The sequence below is a fragment of the Pelodiscus sinensis genome, chromosome 31, assembly GCF_052426305.1.
Source record: "Pelodiscus sinensis isolate ZL-2025 chromosome 31, ASM5242630v1, whole genome shotgun sequence".
NCBI lineage: Eukaryota > Metazoa > Chordata > Testudines > Trionychidae > Pelodiscus > Pelodiscus sinensis.
The window spans coordinates 17,383,725-17,403,087 of NC_143082.1; positions in this window are offsets into that span (position 1 = coordinate 17,383,725).

The following is a 19,363-nucleotide window of genomic DNA, read 5'->3' on the forward strand; positions in this document are numbered from 1 at the left end:
TTCACCCCCAGATCTTTACCAGTGCCAATATTGCTTTTAAAACATAAGGGAAACATAAGGGAAGCATTCCCTTATGGATGTAATGCTTGAGTAAGGGGAATCTCTGAGGCAATCAGATTTTTATGCCAAATCTGCCTGTTTCCCCCCATGACTATGTACTTCTGGCACAGTGTTATCATTCTGGGCATCTACCCACTCCCGCTCTCCTGTAGAGTACTGACTACCAGTAGATCTGAATTTTAGGGGTCTGGTCCACAGGGAGGCAGGAGTTGGGATAAACTGTAATGGTAAAAGGCCTTCAGAGCCTTTTATAAGCTGTTCACATATCCAACAGTCACTTATATTGGTGAGGGACACAACCTTTTGCAGGGCTTCCCAATAAGGGTGGGGAAAGTTATATACTAAGGCTATTCTGACTACTAAAAGAAGGAAAACAATCCTTATCCTATTATAGTATCTTAAATTTCTAAAGTAGAAAGGATAATAATAATATAGTAATTATCTAGCAACTAGCAAAGCAGTCTTTTAACTAAACTTAATCAGTTAGTATTGTTTGGCTTGCCTCTGCAGGCACTCTTCGAGATTTCGTAGTCTCTTAGTTCACTCAATACTGGAATGGCTTCCCCTTTGTGAGAGCTATGGGGCGCCAGGCTCACCTGTAGGTCTTTTCTGGCACAGTCCTACCTCTCAGGTTGTACCTCGAAGCTCCTGGTGGAGGCCGGTTTGGTAACAGTCTGGTTTGAGAGTGCCACCTCGGTCCGCTGAACCTCGTCCTCAGGTGATTCCTCCAGGGAGGGGTCCTGGGTGACGGGGTCAATCAGCTCTGTTGGATCTGCAGTTCGGCGTACATGACTTGCGTGGATCCACGAGCGGCGCTCCTTCACCTTTACTGCTGTGTGGGTGATGAGCAGCAATTGGAACGGTCCTTCCCACCGGGCTGTCAGGGAATTCTTTTTGCGATGTTCCTTCACGAACACGTAGTCGCCTGGTTGGATGTTGTGGCACGGCACATCAGTAGGTACTGGGAGGGCTTCCTTTACCTGCAGATGCAAGCTCTTCTAACCGTCATTTTATGTCTAGGTTTTTTTTTTTTTTGTGTGGCTGCTAGCCTGTGGGCCTCCTGCAACATTAAACTGCTTACAAATCACACATGAATTAGATATTCTTGACAGCTTCTAGGTGCACGCCTAGGGCGTACCATTGTTTTGGGATTTGTGAGGCCACCCCCCTTTTGCTCATGTGTGTCATTTGATGAGACACCTGAGCAAGCTGCCGTGTGAGAGATTTTTGGGGCGACTGGGCAGCCATCAGGTGCAACCATTATCCCAGCTGGGGATAAGGAGCAGCCTGCTTTCTCCCAAAGGTTTTTCTCTGCAGGTTGAGCAGCTTGCTGTAGTTCTATCAGGTCCTGCAAAGAAACAGGGAGGGAAAGAGAGACCAGAATCTGAAAGGGAGTCAGAGGTCCATGTGCTGCTGCATGTCTGGCGGTTGCATCAGCACTCCCATTACCCAGAGAAACAGGATCAGTGGCACCTGTGCGGGCCGGGCAATGGGTAATAGAGAGGGATGTGGGTAGCTGAATAGCATCAAGGAGTTGGGAGATAAGGGGACCATGAGAGATAGCAGAGCCAGAAGAGGTAAGGAAACCTCGTTGTTTCCAAATTTTGTCCTGTGGCATGACAGACAGAGAAAGAATACTTTGAATCAGTATAAATGGCAGCAGACTGTCCGGAAGCTAAAAGGCAAGCACGAATTAAAGCGATGAGCTCAGCAGCCTGAGCTGATTTTGATTCCTGGAAGAGAAAAGAACCTTTAAAACATCATTATCTGAGACCACTGCATATCCAGCCTTTAGTTTACCAACTGAATTTCTTTTATATGAGCCATCAGTATACAATACAAGATTTGCATTTTCCAGCTGTTGATCAGACAAATCTTGGGGGCTTTACACAGTGCTCAAGCAATTCTTCACAGTTATGGGTATGTGCTTTACCATTAGAGGGTAAAGGAGAAAAAGAATCTGGGTTAAGTACATTACATCTTTGAATTACCACATTTGGGGAAGAGAGGATAACATTCTCATACAGGGTTTGTCTCTGAACAGATAGGTGCTGAGTGCGGTGTCGCTGTAAGAGAGCAGAGACAGCATGAGGGACCTGTAAGATAATGCTGTGGCCTAATGTGACAGGTTGGGCCTTTTTAAAGTAATTCAGCAGCAGCTGCAACAGCCTTCAGACAAAGTGGGAACCCACGGGCTACTGAGTCCAGTGTTGCAGAAAAATAAGCTACTGGACGAGGTGTGTGTCCAAGGGGTTGACAGAGAGCTCCAGCTGCAATTCCATCCTGTTCATGACAAAACAGAGTAAAAGGCTTGCTATATTTAGGTAAGCCCACTGTGCAGAAGAGTTTTAAGGGAAAGGAAAGCAGATTCACATTCTGGGGACCAGGTCACTGGGTCAGGAGCTAAGATTAAGAGTAGAATAGTAAGGGGCCTGATGAGTCCAGAAAAGTTAGGAATCCATTGTCTGCAATATCCTGCAGTACCCAGAAATTTGTATACCTGACTTTGGTGAAAGGGTGAGGAATGAAAAAAAACTTGAGATTCGCTCAGGTGTTAAGTGGCGGCCATCTCCTGAAAGTAAATGTTCTAAGTACTGAACTCTTTGTTTTACAAACTACAATTTGGCTTTGGAAGCCTTGTGACTCTTTTTAGCAAGACACTAACACATATGAGGTATCAGTTTTACATCTTTCCTCAGTTTTACTAGCAATTAACACATCATCAACATACTGAACTAACACAGAACTGTAGGGAAGAGAGAGAGAATTAAGGTCAGCTTTTTTTTAAAAAAAACTGAGAAAACAGAGTAGGGCTTTTACAATAACTTTACAAAAACATGTCCAGGTTAATTGATGACTCTGAAAGGAAAAGGCAAAGAGAAATTGGGAATTCTTATGCACTAGAATAGAAAAGAAGGCAGAACATAAATCTATTACAGAAAACCAGGTTAGTTACTACTGGAAATCTAGGGATTACAAACTTATTAATGGCTCTTAAGTCTTCTACAAATCTATAGATTTGCTTTTTCACAGGTAGTATAGGTGTATTACATGGTGAAGTTGTATAAACATGTATCCCTTGTTTAAGGAGGGAGAGATTACAGGCTTAATGCCCTCTTGTGCCTCCCTAGCCAATAGATACAGGGCTACCCTTGGGAAAGGCTTGTTGTGTCTGTATGTTATTTGTACTGGTGTTGCAGAGGCTAGCAACCCCACTTCATTCACATGGGCTGCCCACAATGTCTCTGGGACATCTGAGAGGTCCAGGAGGGGTGTATATCCTGAGGTCTCATCAGATTCCTCTGAGAGTAGTAATGCCATCAATTTTGGGGTCTGATGGGGGGAAGGTCAACAAATATCCCTTCCTCTCTACAGAGAAGGTTTGTACCCAATTTACACAACAAGTCACGTCCCATAAGGTTTACAGGAGAACAGGGAGATAACAGGAAAGAATGTTCAGCTGACAAGGGTCCAAAGCGGGGTGGGGGTGCAGATGGCACATCTGGGGAATCAAGCTGTTTAGAGAAGCCAATTCTTGCTGCAGCTTTTCAATAGAATCTTTTTTGCTAGCCATAATGCTCTGATTATATTTTTTTTTTACTGCCACATCCTTCCAGAGGCACCAATATTCCATCTGGTTAGGATGTTTTTCCTCGAGGAAAACTCTAAGATAAGCAAGCTTTTGTAAGTCAAAGTTCTAATTGTCATGTATTCTGGGAATTCCCCTGAGTATAGCCATTCCAAATGCTCAATAATTCCTTAAGTCTCCTTAGTTTCAAACCTGCAGGCAATACCTAGCTGACTGATCATCTGAGACAAGGGAGTCCCAGGCTGTGAGAAACCTTTTCCCTCAGTAGGAGACAGTCTTGAGGGAGCAATCTTATCCATGTTAGCACTGTCTTGTCCAAGGACAGTGCAGGAGCCCAACAGTACTACCCTCCCCAAGGATAGTACAGGCGTCCAGCAGCACTACCCTCTCCAAGGATAGTGTGGGAGTCCACACAAACTGTCAGCTTCACTCACACTCCTTATGTGCCGGGGGAAACCGCCCTTGCTTTCAGCAGCTGTGCAGTGACACTGACAGCACTGGTGCGGCTACAGTCCCCCTCCGGACTTCACTCACTCAAAACCATGCGCTTGGACTCGCCACCAATCAGTCAGCAACAACAACAACAACAACAACAACAACAACAAAATCCAACCCCTATTTGGCTATACCCAGTGTTTTCGTTTTAAGTTTCCGTCAAGCCTCTTAACAAAAAATTTTAAGTAAAAGATGACTCTTACCGCCAGCCGGTCCAGCTGGTGACGAGAACAGGGAGGCGGACCGGGGGATTTTAAATGGATCCCTTACCCTCCAGATGCGCGCTGTAGTCCGTTCCCATTCCCCATCATCAGCCTTTCCAACTGGAGTTCCAAGCCATCCCACTTCTGACACCAAATTGAAGGGGGAAATCTCGCTCCCCTGGGGTACAGAGCCCCCAGAAGGGTTCGAGGCCGGAGGTCAAATCAGTGAGGCAGGAAAGAAACTTAGAAGAGAAAACTTTATGATGCATGCATGCAGGCTGTCACTTCCAAGAGTGAAGCAGCAGCCCTGACAGACAGATTCAGGGAGTCTTTATACAGAATGCTTAGACAGTTCAGTTGTGGATTGTTCTTCTTTAACATATCAAAGTCTCAGCAGAAGTACTCTGAGACTTCTGTTCACCCCAGGAGTGCTAGAAGTAAGTTTTTACAGTACACAAAGCCACATGAGAACTTGAGTGGAGGAGTCTACAAGGCAAACTGTGACAAAGATAAGGGTTTACATGACAAATTGTGACAGACTAGGAGTATCCATGAATTTGAGATAGTCATTTGTAAGGGTCTTTGATTAGAGCTAATTTGATTTCTCTCTGTTACAGGGAGAGAGGCCTGGAAAACTTTTAACCCTTACAGCAGTTTTCTTTCAGAGAGTTTTGATTTCTGCACAGTCCCCCCTTAGACACAATTGGAGTTATTTGATTTTCCCCACAAGTGGCGGCGGGAGGCGGCAGCGAGGTCAGAGCGTGACGCTGCCCCGCCCGGATCTCAGCCCTTGGGTGCCCCAGTGTGCACCCAGCCCGGCCGGGCCGCTCCCCTGTAGCTCCGCCCCCAGCGCTGCGCCCGCTGCCTCGTGGCCCGGCTTGGTGCGAAGCTGCCACTGCCGGCTACGAACAGCAGCGCACTGCTAGTGACGTCATTGCCCTGGCGCGGTGCATGCAAATGATGGAACGCGGGGCACGTTCTATCGGCTCCCCGGCGAGTGACACGTGGGTTTGTGTGGCACACAGACGGGTCCCAGGCTCAGTCATTAATGGCAGGGGCGGGGCCTGGTCTGGGGGCGGGGCCACTGACTGGCAGGAACTCAGCTGGGACACAGAAGTGAGGGGCAGAAAACTGCTCGGAGTCTCCGGAAAATCCTCGCGTGGCCCCTCTGGGCTTGTGAACGGGACGCAGCAGAGGCAGCCGCCCCCCTCCCCCCCCACCTCACGCTCCCCGCTGCACTTTCGAAGGCAACAGCAACAGCAGCATCAGCCTGTCCCGCTGCCCGTCCCCGCACAAGCCGGCTGGGAAATTTGGTGTTGGGGGGAGCAGACTGCATGGGGCACAGAGGAGTTTGGTGGTGGGGGGGGATCAGACTGCATAGGGCGGAGAGGAGTTTGGTGGTGGTGGGGGATCAGACTGCATGGGGCGAAGAGGAGTTTGGTGGGGGGGGATCAGACTGCATGGGGCAGGGAGAAGTTTGGTGGGGGAAGCAGACTGCATGGGGCGGAGAGGAGTTTGGGAGGGGTTCAGACTGCACGGGGCGGGGAGGAGTTTGGTGGTGGGGGGGGAGCAGACTGCACGGCGTGGAGAGGAGTTTGGTGGTGGGGGGAGCAGACTGCACGGGGCGGAGAGGAGTTTGGGAGGGGTTCAGACTGCACGGGGCGGAGAGGAGTTTGGTGGGGGGGATCAGACTGCACGGGGTGGGGAGGAGTTTGCGGGGGGATCAGACTGCACGGGGCGAGGAGGAGTTTGGGGGGAGCAGACTGCACAGGGCGGAGAGGAGTTTGGGGGGGAGCAGACTGCATAGGGCGGAGAGGAGTTTGGGGGGGATCAGGCTGCACGGGGCGGAGAGGAGTTTGGGGGGGATCAGACTGCACGGGGTGGAGAGGAGTTGGGGGGGATCAGACTGCACGGGGCGGAGAGGAGTTTGGGGGGAGCAGACTGCACGGGGCGGGGAGGAGTTTGGGGGGGTAGGGGAGCAGACTGCACAAGGCGGAGAGGAGTTTGGTGGGGGGGATCAGACTGCACGGGGCAGAGAGGAGTTTGGGTGGGAGCAGACTGCACGGGGCAGGGAGGAGTTTGGGGAGGGGAGCAGACTGCACGGGGCGGAGAGGAGTTTGGGGGGGAAGGGAATCAGACTGCACGGGGCGGGGAGGAGCTTGGGGGGGATCAGACTGCAAGGGGCGGGGAGGAATTTGGTGGGGGGATCAGACTGCACGGGGCGGAAAGGAGTTTGGTGGGGGGATCAGACTGCACGGGGCGGAGAGGAGTTTGGTGGGGGGGGATCAGACTGCATGGGGCGGGGAGGAGTTTGGTGGGGGGGGGATCAGACTGCACGGGGCGGAGAGGAGTTTGGTAGGGGGGATCAGACTGCACGGGGCGGAGAGGAGTTTGGAGGGTAGGGGATCAGACTGCACGGGGGGAAGAGTTTGGGGGGGATCAGACTGCACGGGGCGGAGAGGAGTTTGGTGGGGGGGAGCAGACTACACGGGGGCGGAGAGGTGCTTGGTGTGGGGGGAGCAGACTGCATGGAGCAGAGAGGAGTTTGGTGGTGGGGGGGGATCAGACTGCATGGGGCGGAGAGGAGTTTGGTGGAGGGGGGGAGCAGAATGTATGGGGCGGAGAGGAGTATGGTGGTGGGGAGCAGACTGCATGGGGCGGAGAGGTGTTTAGTGTGGGAGAGGGGGAGCAGACTGCACGGGGCGGAGAGGAGTTTGGTGGGGGGATCATACTGCATGGGGCGGAGAGGAGTTTGGTGGAGGGGGGAGTAGACTGCACGGGGCGGGGAGGACTTGGGGGGGGAGCAGACTGCACGGGGCGGAGAGGAGTTTGGGGAGGGATCAGACTGCACGGGGCGGGGAGGAGTTTGTTGGGGGGGATCAGACTGCACGGGGCGGACAGGAGTTTGGTGGGGGGGGATCAGACTGCACGGGGCGGGGAGGAGTTTGGTGGGGGGGATCAGACTGCACGGGGCGGGGAGGAGTTTGGTGGGGGGGATCAGACTGCACGGGGCGGAGAGGAGTTTGGAGGGTAGGGGATCAGACTGCACGGGGGGGAAGAGTTTGGGGGGATCAGACTGCACGGGGCGGAGAGGTGTTTGGTGTGGGGGGAGCAGACTGCATGGAGCAGACAGGAGTTTGGTGGTGGTGGGGGAGCAGACTGCATGGGGCGGAGAGGAGTTTGGTGGGGGGGATCAGACTGCATGGGGCGGAGAGGAGTTTGGTGGAGGGGGGGAGCAGACTGCATGGGGCGGAGAGGAGTTTGGTGGAGGGGGGGAGCAGACTGCATGGGGCGGAGAGGAGTATGGTGGGGGGGAGCAGAATGCATGGGGCGGAGAGGAGTTTGATGGGGTGGGTGATCAGACTGCACGGGGCGGAGAGGAGTTAGGTGGGGTGATCATACTGCATGGGGCGGAGAGGAGTTTGGTGGTGGGGGGAGCAGACTGCATGGGGCGGAGAGGAGTTTGGTGGGGTGGGTGATCAGACTGCACGGAGCGGAGAGGAGTTTGGTGGGGGGATCATACTGCATGGGGCGGAGAGGAGTTTGGTGGAGGGGGGGAGCAGACTGCATGGGGCGGAGAGGAGTGTGGTGGGGGGGAGCAGACTGCATGGGGCGGAGAGGTGTTTGGTGTGGGAGAGGGGGAGCAGACTGCATGGGGCGGAGAGGAGTTTGGTGGGGGGATCATACTGCATGGGGCGGAGAGGAGTTTGGTGGTGGGGGGAGCAGACTGCATGGGGCGGAGAGGAGTTTGGTGGAGGGGGGAGCAGACTGCACGGGGCGGAGAGGAGTATGGTGGGGGGAGAGCAGACTGCACAGGGCAGAGAGGAGTTTGTTGGGGGGGAGGGGAGCAGACTGCACGGGGTGGGGAGGAGTTTGTTGGGGGGAGGGGAGCAGACTGCACGGGGTGGGGAGGAGTTTGTTGGGGGGAGGGGAGCAGACTGCACGGGGCGGAGAGGAGTTTGGCGGGGGGGGAGCAGACTGCACGGGGCGGAGAGGAGTTTGGGGAGGGGAGCAGACTGCACGGGGCGTGGAGGAGTTGGGGGGGGGATCAGACTGCACAGGGCGGAGAGGAGTTTGGTGGGGGGATCAGACTGCACGGGGCGGGGAGGAGTTTGGTGGGGGGGGATCAGACTGCACGGGGCGGAGAGGAGTTTGGTGGGGGGGGAGCAGACTACACGGGGCGGAGAGGTGCTTGGTGTGGGGGGAGCAGACTGCATGGAGCAGAGAGGAGTTTGGTGGTGGGGGGGGATCAGACTGCATGGGGCGGAGAGGAGTTTGGTGGAGGGGGGGAGCAGAATGTATGGGGCGGAGAGGAGTATGGTGGTGGGGAGCAGACTGCATGGGGCGGAGAGGTGTTTAGTGTGGGAGAGGGGGAGCAGACTGCACGGGGCGGAGAGGAGTTTGGTGGGGGGATCATACTGCATGGGGCGGAGAGGAGTTTGGTGGAGGGGGGAGCAGACTGCACGGGGCGGGGAGGACTTGGGGGGGAGCAGACTGCACGGGGTGGAGAGGAGTTTGGGGGAGGGATCAGACTGCACGGGGCGGGGAGGAGTTTGGTGGGGGGGTTCAGACTGCACGGGGCGGGGAGGAGTTTGGTGGGGGGGATCAGACTGCACGGGGCGGAGAGGAGTTTGGGGGGATCAGACTGCACAGGGCGGAGAGGAGTTTGGAGGGTAGGGGATCAGACTGCACGGGGGGGAAGAGTTTGGGGGGATCAGACTGCACGGGGCGGAGAGGTGTTTGGTGTGGGGGGAGCAGACTGCATGGAGCAGACAGGAGTTTGGTGGTGGTGGGGGAGCAGACTGCATGGGGCGGAGAGGAGTTTGGTAGGGGGGATCAGACTGCACGGGACGGAGAGGAGTTTGGAGGGTAGGGGATCAGACTGCACGGGGGGAAGAGTTTGGGGGGGATCAGACTGCATGGGGCGGAGAGGAGTTTGGTGGGGGGGGAGCAGACTACACGGGGCGGAGAGGTGCTTGGTGTGGGGGAGCAGACTGCATGGAGCAGAGAGGAGTTTGGTGGGGGGGGGGGGATCAGACTGCATGGGGCGGAGAGGAGTTTGGTGGAGGGGGGGAGCAGACTGTATGGGGCGGAGAGGAGTATGGTGGTGGGGAGCAGACTGCATGGGGCGGAGAGGTGTTTAGTGTGGGAGAGGGGGAGCAGACTGCACGGGACGGAGAGGAGTTTGGTGGGGGGATCATACTTCATGGGGCGGAGAGGAGTTTGGTGGAGGGGGGAGCAGACTGCACGGGGTGGGGAGGACTTGGGGAGGGATCAGACTGCACGGGGCGGGGAGGAGTTTGGTGGGGGGGATCAGACTGCACGGGGCGGAGAGGAGTTTGGTGGGGGGGATCAGACTGCACGGGGCGGGGAGGAGTTTGGTGGGGGGGATCAGACTGCACGGGGCGGAGAGGAGTTTGGGGGGATCAGACTGCACAGGGCGGAGAGGAGTTTGGAGGGTAGGGGATCAGACTGCACGGGGGGGGAAGAGTTTGGGGGGATCAGACTGCACGGGGCGGAGAGGTGTTTGGTGTGGGGGGAGCAGACTGCATGGAGCAGACAGGAGTTTGGTGGTGGTGGGGGAGCAGACTGCATGGGGCGGAGAGGAGTTTGGTGGGGGGGATCAGACTGCATGGGGCGGAGAGGAGTTTGGTGGAGGGGGGGAGCAGACTGCATGGGGCGGAGAGGAGTATGGTGGGGGGGAGCAGACTGCATGGGGCGGAGAGGAGTTTGATGGGGTGGGTGATCAGACTGCACGGGGCGGAGAGGAGTTAGGTGGGGTGATCATACTGCATGGGGCGGAGAGGAGTTTGGTGGTGGGGGGAGCAGACTGCATGGGGCGGAGAGGAGTTTGGTGGGGTGGGTGATCAGACTGCACGGAGCGGAGAGGAGTTTGGTGGGGGGATCATACTGCATGGGGCGGAGAGGAGTTTGGTGGTGGGGGGAGCAGACTGCATGGGGCGGAGAGGAGTTTGGTGGAGGGGGGGAGCAGACTGCACGGGGCGGAGAGGAGTATGGTGGGGGGAGAGCAGACTGCACGGGGCAGAGAGGAGTTTGTTGGGGGGGAGGGGAGCAGACTGCACGGGGTGGGGAGGAGTTTGTTGGGGGGGAGGGGAGCAGACTGCACGGGGTGGGGAGGAGTTTGTTGGGGGGAGGGGAGCAGACTGCACGGGGCGGAGAGGAGTTTGGGGAGGGGAGCAGACTGCACGGGGCGTGGAGGAGTTGGGGGGGGGGGGTCAGACTGCACGGGGCGGAGAGGAGTTTGGTGGGGGGATCAGACTGCACGGGGCGGAGAGGAGTTTGGTGGGGGGGGATCAGACTGCATGGGGCGGGAGGAGTTTGGTGGGGGGGGATCAGACTGCACGGGGTGGAGAGGAGTTTGGGGGGGGGTAGGGGTTCAGACTGCACGGTGGGGAGGAGTTTGGGGCGGGGTCAGACTGCACGGGGCGGAGAGGAGTTTGGGGGGATCAGACTGCATGGGGCGGGGAGGAGTTTGGGGGGGGATCAGACTGCACAGGGCGGAGAGGAGTTTGGAGGGTAGGGGATCAGAGTGCACGGGGCGGAGAGGAGTTTGGTGGGGGGGAGCAGACTACACGGGGCGGAGAGGTGTTTGGGCTGGGGGGAGCAGACTGCATGGAGCAGACAGGAGTTTGGTGGTGGTGGGGGAGCAGACTGCATGGGGCGGAGAGGAGTTTGGTGGGGGGGATCAGACTGCATGGGGCGGAGAGGAGTTTGGTGGAGGGGGGGAGCAGACTGCATGGGGCGGAGAGGAGTGTGGTGGGGGGGAGCAGACTGCATGGGGCGGAGAGGTGTTTGGTGTGGGAGAGGGGGAGCAGACTGCACGGGGCGGAGAGGAGTTTGGTGGGGTGGGTGATCAGACTGCACGGAGCGGAGAGGAGTTTGGTGGGGGGATCATACTGCATGGGGCGGAGAGGAGTTTGGTGGTGGGGGGAGCAGACTGCATGGGGCGGAGAGGAGTTTGGTGGAGGGGGGGAGCAGACTGCACGGGGCGGAGAGGAGTATGGTGGGGGGAGAGCAGACTGCACGGAGCAGAGAGGAGTTTGTTGGGGGGGAGGGGAGCAGACTGCACGGGGTGGGGAGGAGTTTGTTGGGGGTGAGGGGAGCAGACTGCATGGGGCGGAGAGGAGTTTGGTGGGGGGGAGCAGACTGCACGGGGCGTGGAGGAGTTTGGGGGGGGGGATCAGACTGCACGGGGCGGAGAGGAGTTTGGTGGGGGGATCAGACTGCACGGGGCGGAGAGGAGTTTGGTGGGGGGGGATCAGACTGCATGGGGCGGGGAGGAGTTTGGTGGGGGGGGATCAGACTGCACGGGGCGGAGAGGAGTTTGGTGGGGGGGGATCAGACTGCATGGGGCGGAGAGGAGTTTGGAGGGTAGGGGATCAGACTGCACGGGGGGAAGAGTTTGGGGGGGATCAGACTGCACGGGGCGGAGAGGAGTTTGGTGGGGGGGGAGCAGACTACACGGGGCGGAGAGGTGTTTGGTGTGGGGGGAGCAGACTGCATGGAGCAGAGAGGAGTTTGGTGGGGGGGGAGCAGACTACACGGGGCGGAGAGGAGTTTGGTGTGGGGGAGCAGACTGCATGGAGCAGAGAGGAGTTTGGTGGGGGGGGAGCAGACTACACGGGGCGGAGAGGTGTTTGGTGTGGGGGGAGCAGACTGCATGGAGCAGAGAGGAGTTTGGTGGGGGGGGAGCAGACTACACGGGGCGGAGAGGTGTTTGGTGTGGGGGGAGCAGACTGCATGGAGCAGAGAGGAGTTTGGTGGTGGTGGGGGATCAGACTGCATGGGGCGGAGAGGTGTTTGGTGGAGGGGGAGCAGACTGAACGGGGCTGAGAGGAGTTTGGTGGTGGGGGGGGATCAGACTGCACGGGGCGTGGAGGAGTTTGGGGGGGAGGGGTTACCGCGGGGGTCTCCTCTCCCGAGTGGGGGGGGTCGTCAGCGGCGGACGGTGCCGTCTCTGAGGCAGGAGCCCCGCCCAGTTATGGGGCGGGGCGGGGCGGGATGAGGGGGAGTAGGGAAAGTAGCCGCAGTGGCTTGTGGGAAACTGAGTGTCCCAGTCCGCAGCTCCCATCGGCCATTGCAGGGCCAGTGCAGTCCTGGCGCTGTTCGGATGGGCGGGTGCAGCGGCAGTGACATCACAAATGGGCATTGACGAGGGAGCGACGCGGTAGGTCCTGCGCTCTTGTCACTCCAAGTATCAGCGACGCATCCTGGGACTTGTAGTTCTCATAGTGCGGCCTCCCGGGGCATGTCGCAGTCCGCCCCGCCCCTATCATAGCCCCGCCCCCCGGCATAACCCCGCCCAGCGTGTTCCAGCTTGTCTCCGCCCGCACCTGCATCTCAGGACGTCCCCGCAGCGCTGCTCAGGCCCTGCTCACGTCTGCCCGCGTCCTCTGCACGGTCCCCCCCTGCCCGACCTGCACCCCTTCTCCCACCTCAGTGCATTCCTCACTCCCAGCCCAACCTGCACCCCCTTCCCCACCCCCGAGTCCATTCTGCACCCCCTGCCCAATCTGCACCCCTTTCCCCACCCCCAGTCCATTCTGCACCCCCTGCCCAATCTGCACCCCTTTCCCCACCCCCTGCCCATTCTACACCCCCTGCCCAACCTGCAACCCCCTTCCCTCACCCCCCAGTCCATACAACACCCTCTGCCCAATCTGCAACCCTCTTCCCCCACTCCCCCAGTCCATACAACACCCCCTGCCCAATCTGCACTCCCTTTCCCACCCCCAGTCCATTCTGCACCCCCTGCCCAATCTGCACTCCCTTTCCCACCCCCAGTCCATTCTACACCTCCTGCCCAACCTGCAACCCTCTTCCCCCACCTCCCAGTCCATACAACACCCCCTGCCTAACCTGCACTCCCTTCCCCACCACCCAGTCCATTCTACAGCCCCTGTCCAACGTGCAACCCTCTTTCCCCACCCCCCAGTCCATACAACACCCCCTGCCTAACCTGCACTCCCTTCCCCACCCCCAGTCCATTCAACACCCCCTCCTCAACCTGCACCCCCTTCCCTGACCACCAAGTGTATTCAACCCCTCCCCTCCCACCCAAACTGTCTCTCATGTGTTTCTCTCTTGTTGCTCTCTCGTATTGGCCAGTACGTTCTGTCTGTCTGTTTCTGTCTGTGTCTTTGCTCTGCTTCTGCCGTGTCCTTGTACAGGACACGTACAGGCATTCCAGGTGAGCATCTCCACGGGTTAAGGGCCCGGGAGCTAAGGGGAATTGTGCAGGTACGCCAGTAGCGCAAGGGAGAGCACGGGAGACCAGTGATGCGTCATAGCAGACTGACTCAGTATTGTTGTAATGGACCCGATACAGAGGGGCGGGGGGGGGGGGGTCTAAAGCAGTGGTCTCCAACCTTTTTACACCCAAGATCACTTTTAAATGACAGACCAAGCCAAGATTTACTGCCCTGCCCCTTTCTTGAAGCCCCGCTCTCTCTATTCTCCTCCTCTCCATCACTTGCTGTCCCCAATCCTTATACTGCTACTTTTCTTTAAAAAAAACAATTCTTCTGTAGAATGAGGTTTTTCCAACATTTGGCCTGTCTAGACTGGACCAAATGTCAGGAAAAAAAAAAACCTTCTTTTGGAAGCCACCTTATTCCTTGGGGAAAGAGGAATATAGGTGTGACCGAAAGAGCCTGATTGCTCTTCCACTAAAAAAGCGGAAGAACAAACGCAACCCTGAATCCAGAAGAGTTTTTCTGAGATATCTCCAGAATCCTGAAAAACTCCTGCAGTCTAGCCGGACCCCCGCTGGGTTGAGACAGTATGTGTAGTCTCTGCGGTGGAAATGAGGGATTTGGGTGTGGGAAGGGGTAAGAGGTGCAAGCTCTGGGAGGAAATCTGGATGGAGGAGGAGGTGGAGAAGGGGACACTGGCTCGGGGAGGGGGCTCCAGGCTGGGCGGTGTTGGGATACTAAGCAAGTCACAGGCTTGTGGATGTGAGAATGCAGGAATTTGGGTTGGGGTATGTGAAGGGCTCAGGGCAGGGGGTTCCAGTGTTTGATAGGCTCAGATCTAGGGTCTGGGGAAAGGGGAGTGCAGGAGTGGTTGTGGCCAGATGGGGGCTTGGCCCCAATTGGGGGTTTGTTGGCCAAGCTCCATTTTTAAATAAAATACTATGTTAAGCACAAAAAGTTTCTGCATTGTCTTTATTTATGAGAATGGCAGGGAACCTGCCTTGAGTCAGGGGTCACTGAAGCATAGAAAAGTCCTTTGGGAGCAGGGGACACAATACTGGGGAGGGGTGCTAGTGGGTTCTGGGACAGGGAACAGGGTGCCAGTGGGGGCAGAGGAGAGGGGGCAGGGTGCCAGGACAGGTTTCTGCAGCAGAGGACAGGGTGCTGGGGGGGGACAGGTTTCTGTAGTGGGGAAGGCAGGGGGACAGGTTTCTGCAGTAGGAGACAGGGTGCCAGAGGGAACCGGTTCCTGCAGGGGGGGCAGGGTGCCGTGGGACAAGTTTCTGCAGAGTGGGGAAGGGTTATACAGCGGGGTGGGGGGGGCAAGGGAGAGGGAATGGGGCCAGGAGGGCGGGGGAAAGGTTTGGGGCAGAGGAGAGGAAACAAGGTTGGGGGCAGGGAGTTCCCTACACCAGCCACGGAGGGAAGCCTCCGACCCGCGCTCCCTCCGGGGCAGCCAGGCTGGAGTGAAGAGAAGCGGCTGCCCGGAGAGCTGGTGGTGGCCCTCAGCCAGGGTGCACCAAGCTCCACGTGCGCAGGCGCAGAGGAGAAGCAGCCGATCAGCTGGAGCGCGGGGCAGCGTCTTTCTGCTGAAAGCCACAGTCAGCTGGCTGGGGTGTTTCAGACCTCCAGACCTCCCAGCTCCCACCATTCCTTGCAGCTACTGTGTTGTTGCTCGGTGAGTAGCTGCTCCTCAAATGAGGAAATCTAATGTAAATGTACTGCGCACGCACGCAGTTCAGAGAGGGCTGAAGAGCTACTCTTAGAGCCTCAACAGCTACCGGTAGATGGTGATCTATTGGTTGGTGACCATGGGACTAAAGGCAAGAATTCCCGCAGCCACAGACCTTAGGGAGTGAGAGCTCACGCTGCGCTTTTTCTGCCGCCCTTGCAGAGGAATCAGTGCGGGGCCGTGGGCGGAGAAGAAACCGCCCGAGATGGACTTGAGCTGCCTGGACGTGATTCTCGGGACCCGTGAAGGGAGATTCAAGGCCTCCTTTCCCTCCCCGTTCCTGTAGTGGCAATGGGAGGTGGTGGCCGATGGTGGGAGGCTGCGGCGCGATGGTGGGAGGAGAAGCGTTGCTGCGTCCTTGCGGACTGAAAAGCTAAGTTGTTTGTTTGTTTTTCCCCCTCTGCTGTGTTCGGTAGGGAGCGATAAGAAGTCAACCCTCCCGGTGTCCTCCCGTCTGAGGATGGACAAGAAACGAGAACAGCGAGCTCGGGAGCTTGGTCGAAGTGAGGCGAGAACCGTCCGGCTGGGAGCGGAGCAGCCATCGCTGACAGGGAGATAAGTGTCGGGTCTGGAAATCTCTCAGCTTACGGCGCACTCGGCTCTAGGAAGGGACGTCACGTTTGCTTAGACAGCGAGTCCGAGCTGAGGTTCCCGAGGTGCTTCCTTGGTAGTGGGAGAAACAGGGCTCCCGTTTGTCAGGCGTGCTGGTTTCTCTGGAATACGGTGTCCTCCTTTGCAGACGCTTGGCTCGAGGAGGAAGACGCAAGGTGGTACGGTTTCTGACTGTCTCTTATGTGTTTCTCTCTTGTTGCTCTCTAGTATTGGCCAATACGTTCTGTCTGTTTCTGTCTGTGTCTTTGTCCTTGCTCTGCTTCTGCCGTGTCCTTGTACAGCACACTTGCAGGCATCCGAGGTGAGCATCTCCAAGGGTTAAGGGCTCAGGAGCCAACGGGAATTCTGCAGGTACGCCAGTCGCGCAAGGGAGAGCGGTGGTGCGTCCTGGCTGACTGACTCGGTGTTCTTGTAGACGACCCGATACATAGGCGAGAGGGGGGGAAAGGGCTAAAGGATAGAATTCCCACAGCCACAGACCTTAGTGAGTGAGAGCTAACGCTGGGCTTTTTCGGCCACCCTTGCAGAGGAATCAGTGCGGGGCCGTGGGCTGAGAAGATACCGTCCGAGATGGACTTGAGCTGCCTGGACGTGATTCTCGGAACACGTGAAGGGTCCTCAGCATTCGGCCTTCCCATGGCTCTGTGTGAGTAAGAGGTGCGTGCTTTGAAATCTTCAAGCGTCCTGGCAGTATGTTTCTTCTGAGGCAGAGAGCTTCCTGCTGGGGCACGGAGCCTGGTGGCTTGGGGATTGGTGAAGGGGCAGTAGGCGGTTCAACAGAGCGTGGATAGAGATTCAAGGCCTCCTTTCACTCCCCGTTCCTGTAGTGGCAACGGGAGGTGGTGTCCAATGGTGGGAGGCTGCGGTGCGATGGTGGGAGGAGAAGCGATGCCGCGTCCTTGCGGACTGAAACGCTAAGTTGTTTGTTTGTTTTTTCCCCTCTGCTGTGTTCGGTAGCGAGCGATAAGAAGTCAACCCTCCCGATGTCCTTCCGTCTGGGGATGGAACGTAAACGAGAACAGCGAACTCGGGAGCTTGGTCGAAGCGAGGCGAGAACCGTCCGGCTGGGAGCGGAGCAGCCATCGCTGACAGGGAGATAAGTGTCGGGTCTGGAAATCTCTTGGTTTACGGCCCACTCGGGTCTAGGAAGGGAAGTCACGTTTGCTTAGACAGCGAGTCCGAGCGGAGGTTCCCGAGGTGGTTCCTTGGTAGTGGGAGAAACAGGGCTCCCGTTTGTCAGGGCTGCTGGTTTCTCTGGAATACGGTGTCCTCCTTTGCAGACGCTTGGCTCGAGGAGGAAGACGCAAGGTGGTAAGGTTTCTGACTGCCTCTTATGTGTTTCTCTCTTGTTGCTCTCTAGTATTGGCCAATACGTCCTGTCTGTCTGTTTCTGTCTGTGTCTTTGTCCTTGCTCTGCTTCTGCCGTGTCCTTGTACAGCACACTTGCAGGCATTCCAGGTGAGCATCTCCAAGGGTTAAGGGCTCAGGAGCCAACGGGAATTCTGCAGGCACGCCAGTCGCGCAAGGGAGAGCGGTGGTGCGTCCTGGCTGACTGACTCGGTGTTCTTGTAGACGACCCGATACATAGGCGAGAGGGGGGGAAAGGGCTAAAGGATAGAATTCCCACAGCCACAGACCTTAGTGAGTGAGAGCTAATGCTGGGCTTTTTCGGCCACCCTTGCAGAGGAATCAGTGCGGGGCCGTGGGCTGAGAAGATACCGTCCGAGATGGACTTGAGCTGCCTGGACGTGATTCTCGGAACACGTGAAGGGTCCTCAGCGTTCGGCCTTCCCATGGTTCTGTGTGAGTAAGAGGTGCGTGCTTTGAAATCTTCAAGCGTCCTGGCAGTATGTTTCTTCTGAGGCAGAGAGCTTCCTGCTGGGGCACGGAGCCTGGTGGCTTGGGGACTGGTGAAGGGGCAGTAGGCGGTTCAACAGAGCGTGGATAGAGATTCAAGGCCTCCTTTCACTCCCCGTTCCTGTAGTGGCAACGGGAGGTGGTGTCCGATGGTGGGAGGCTGCGGTGCGACGGTGGGAGGAGAAGCGATGCCGCGTCCTTGCGGACTGAAACGCTAAGTTGTTTGTTTGTTTTTTCCCCTCTGCTGTGTTCGGTAGCGAGCGATAAGAAGTCAACCTTCCCGGTGTCCTCCCGTCTGGAGATGGAACGAAAACGAGAACAGCGAACTCGGGAGCTTGGTCGAAGCGAGGCGAGAACCGTCCGGTTGAGAGCGGAGCAGCCATCGCTGACAGGGAGATAAGTGTCGGGTCCGGAAATCTCTCGGCTTACGGCCCACTCGGGTCTAGGAAAGGAAGTCACGTTTGCTTAGACAGCGAGTCCGAGCGGAGGTTCCCGAGGTGCTTCCTTGGTAGCTCCCGTTTGTCAGGGCTTTCGTTTGTCACGGGTGCTAGTTTCTCTGGAACACGGTGTCCTTTTCAGCATACGCTTGGCTCGAGGAGGAAGACGCAAGGTGGTAAGGTTTCTGGCTGCCTCTCTTGTTGCTCTCTCGTATTGGCCAATACGTCCTGTCTGTCTGTTTCTGTCTGTGTCTTTGTCCTTGCTGTGCTTCTGCCGTGTCCTTGTACAGCACACTTGCAGGCATTCCAGGGAGCATCTCCAAGGGTTAAGGGCTCAGGAGCCAACGGGAATTCTGCAGGTACGCCAGTCGCACAAGGGAGAGCGGTGGTGCGTCATGGCTGACTGACTCGGTGTTCTTGTAGAGGACTCGATACATAGGCGAGAGGGGGGGAAAGGGCTAAAGGACGGAATTCCCACAGCCGCAGACCTTAGTGAGTGGGAGCTAACGCTGGGCTTTTTCGGCCACCCTTGCAGAGGAATCAGTGCGGGGCCGTGGGCTGAGAAGATACCGTCCGAGATGGACTTGAGCTGCCTGGGCGTGATTCTCGGAACACGTGAAGGGTCCTCAGCGTTTGGCCTTCCCATGGCTCTGTGTAAGTAAGAGGTGCGTGCTTTGAAATCTTCAAGCATCTTGGCAGTATGTTTCTTCTGAGGCAGAGAGCTTCCTGCTGGGGCACGGAGCCTGGTGGCTTGGGGATTGGTGAAGGGGCAGTAGGCGGTTCAACAGAGCGTGGATAGAGATTCAAGGCCTCCTTTCACTCCCCGTTCCTGTAGTGGCAACGGGAGGTGGTGTCCGATGGTGGGAGGCTGCGGTGCGATGGTGGGAGGAGAAGCGATGCCGCGTCCTTGCGGACTGAAACGCTAAGTTGTTTGTTTGTTTTTTCCCCTCTGCTGTGTTCGGTAGCGAGCGATAAGAAGTCAACCTTCCCGGTGTCCTCCCGTCTGGAGATGGAACGAAAACGAGAACAGCGAACTCGGGAGCTTGGTCGAAGCGAGGCGAGAACCGTCCGGTTGAGAGCGGAGCAGCCATCGCTGACAGGGAGATAAGTGTCGGGTCCGGAAATCTCTCGGCTTACGGCCCACTCGGGTCTAGGAAAGGAAG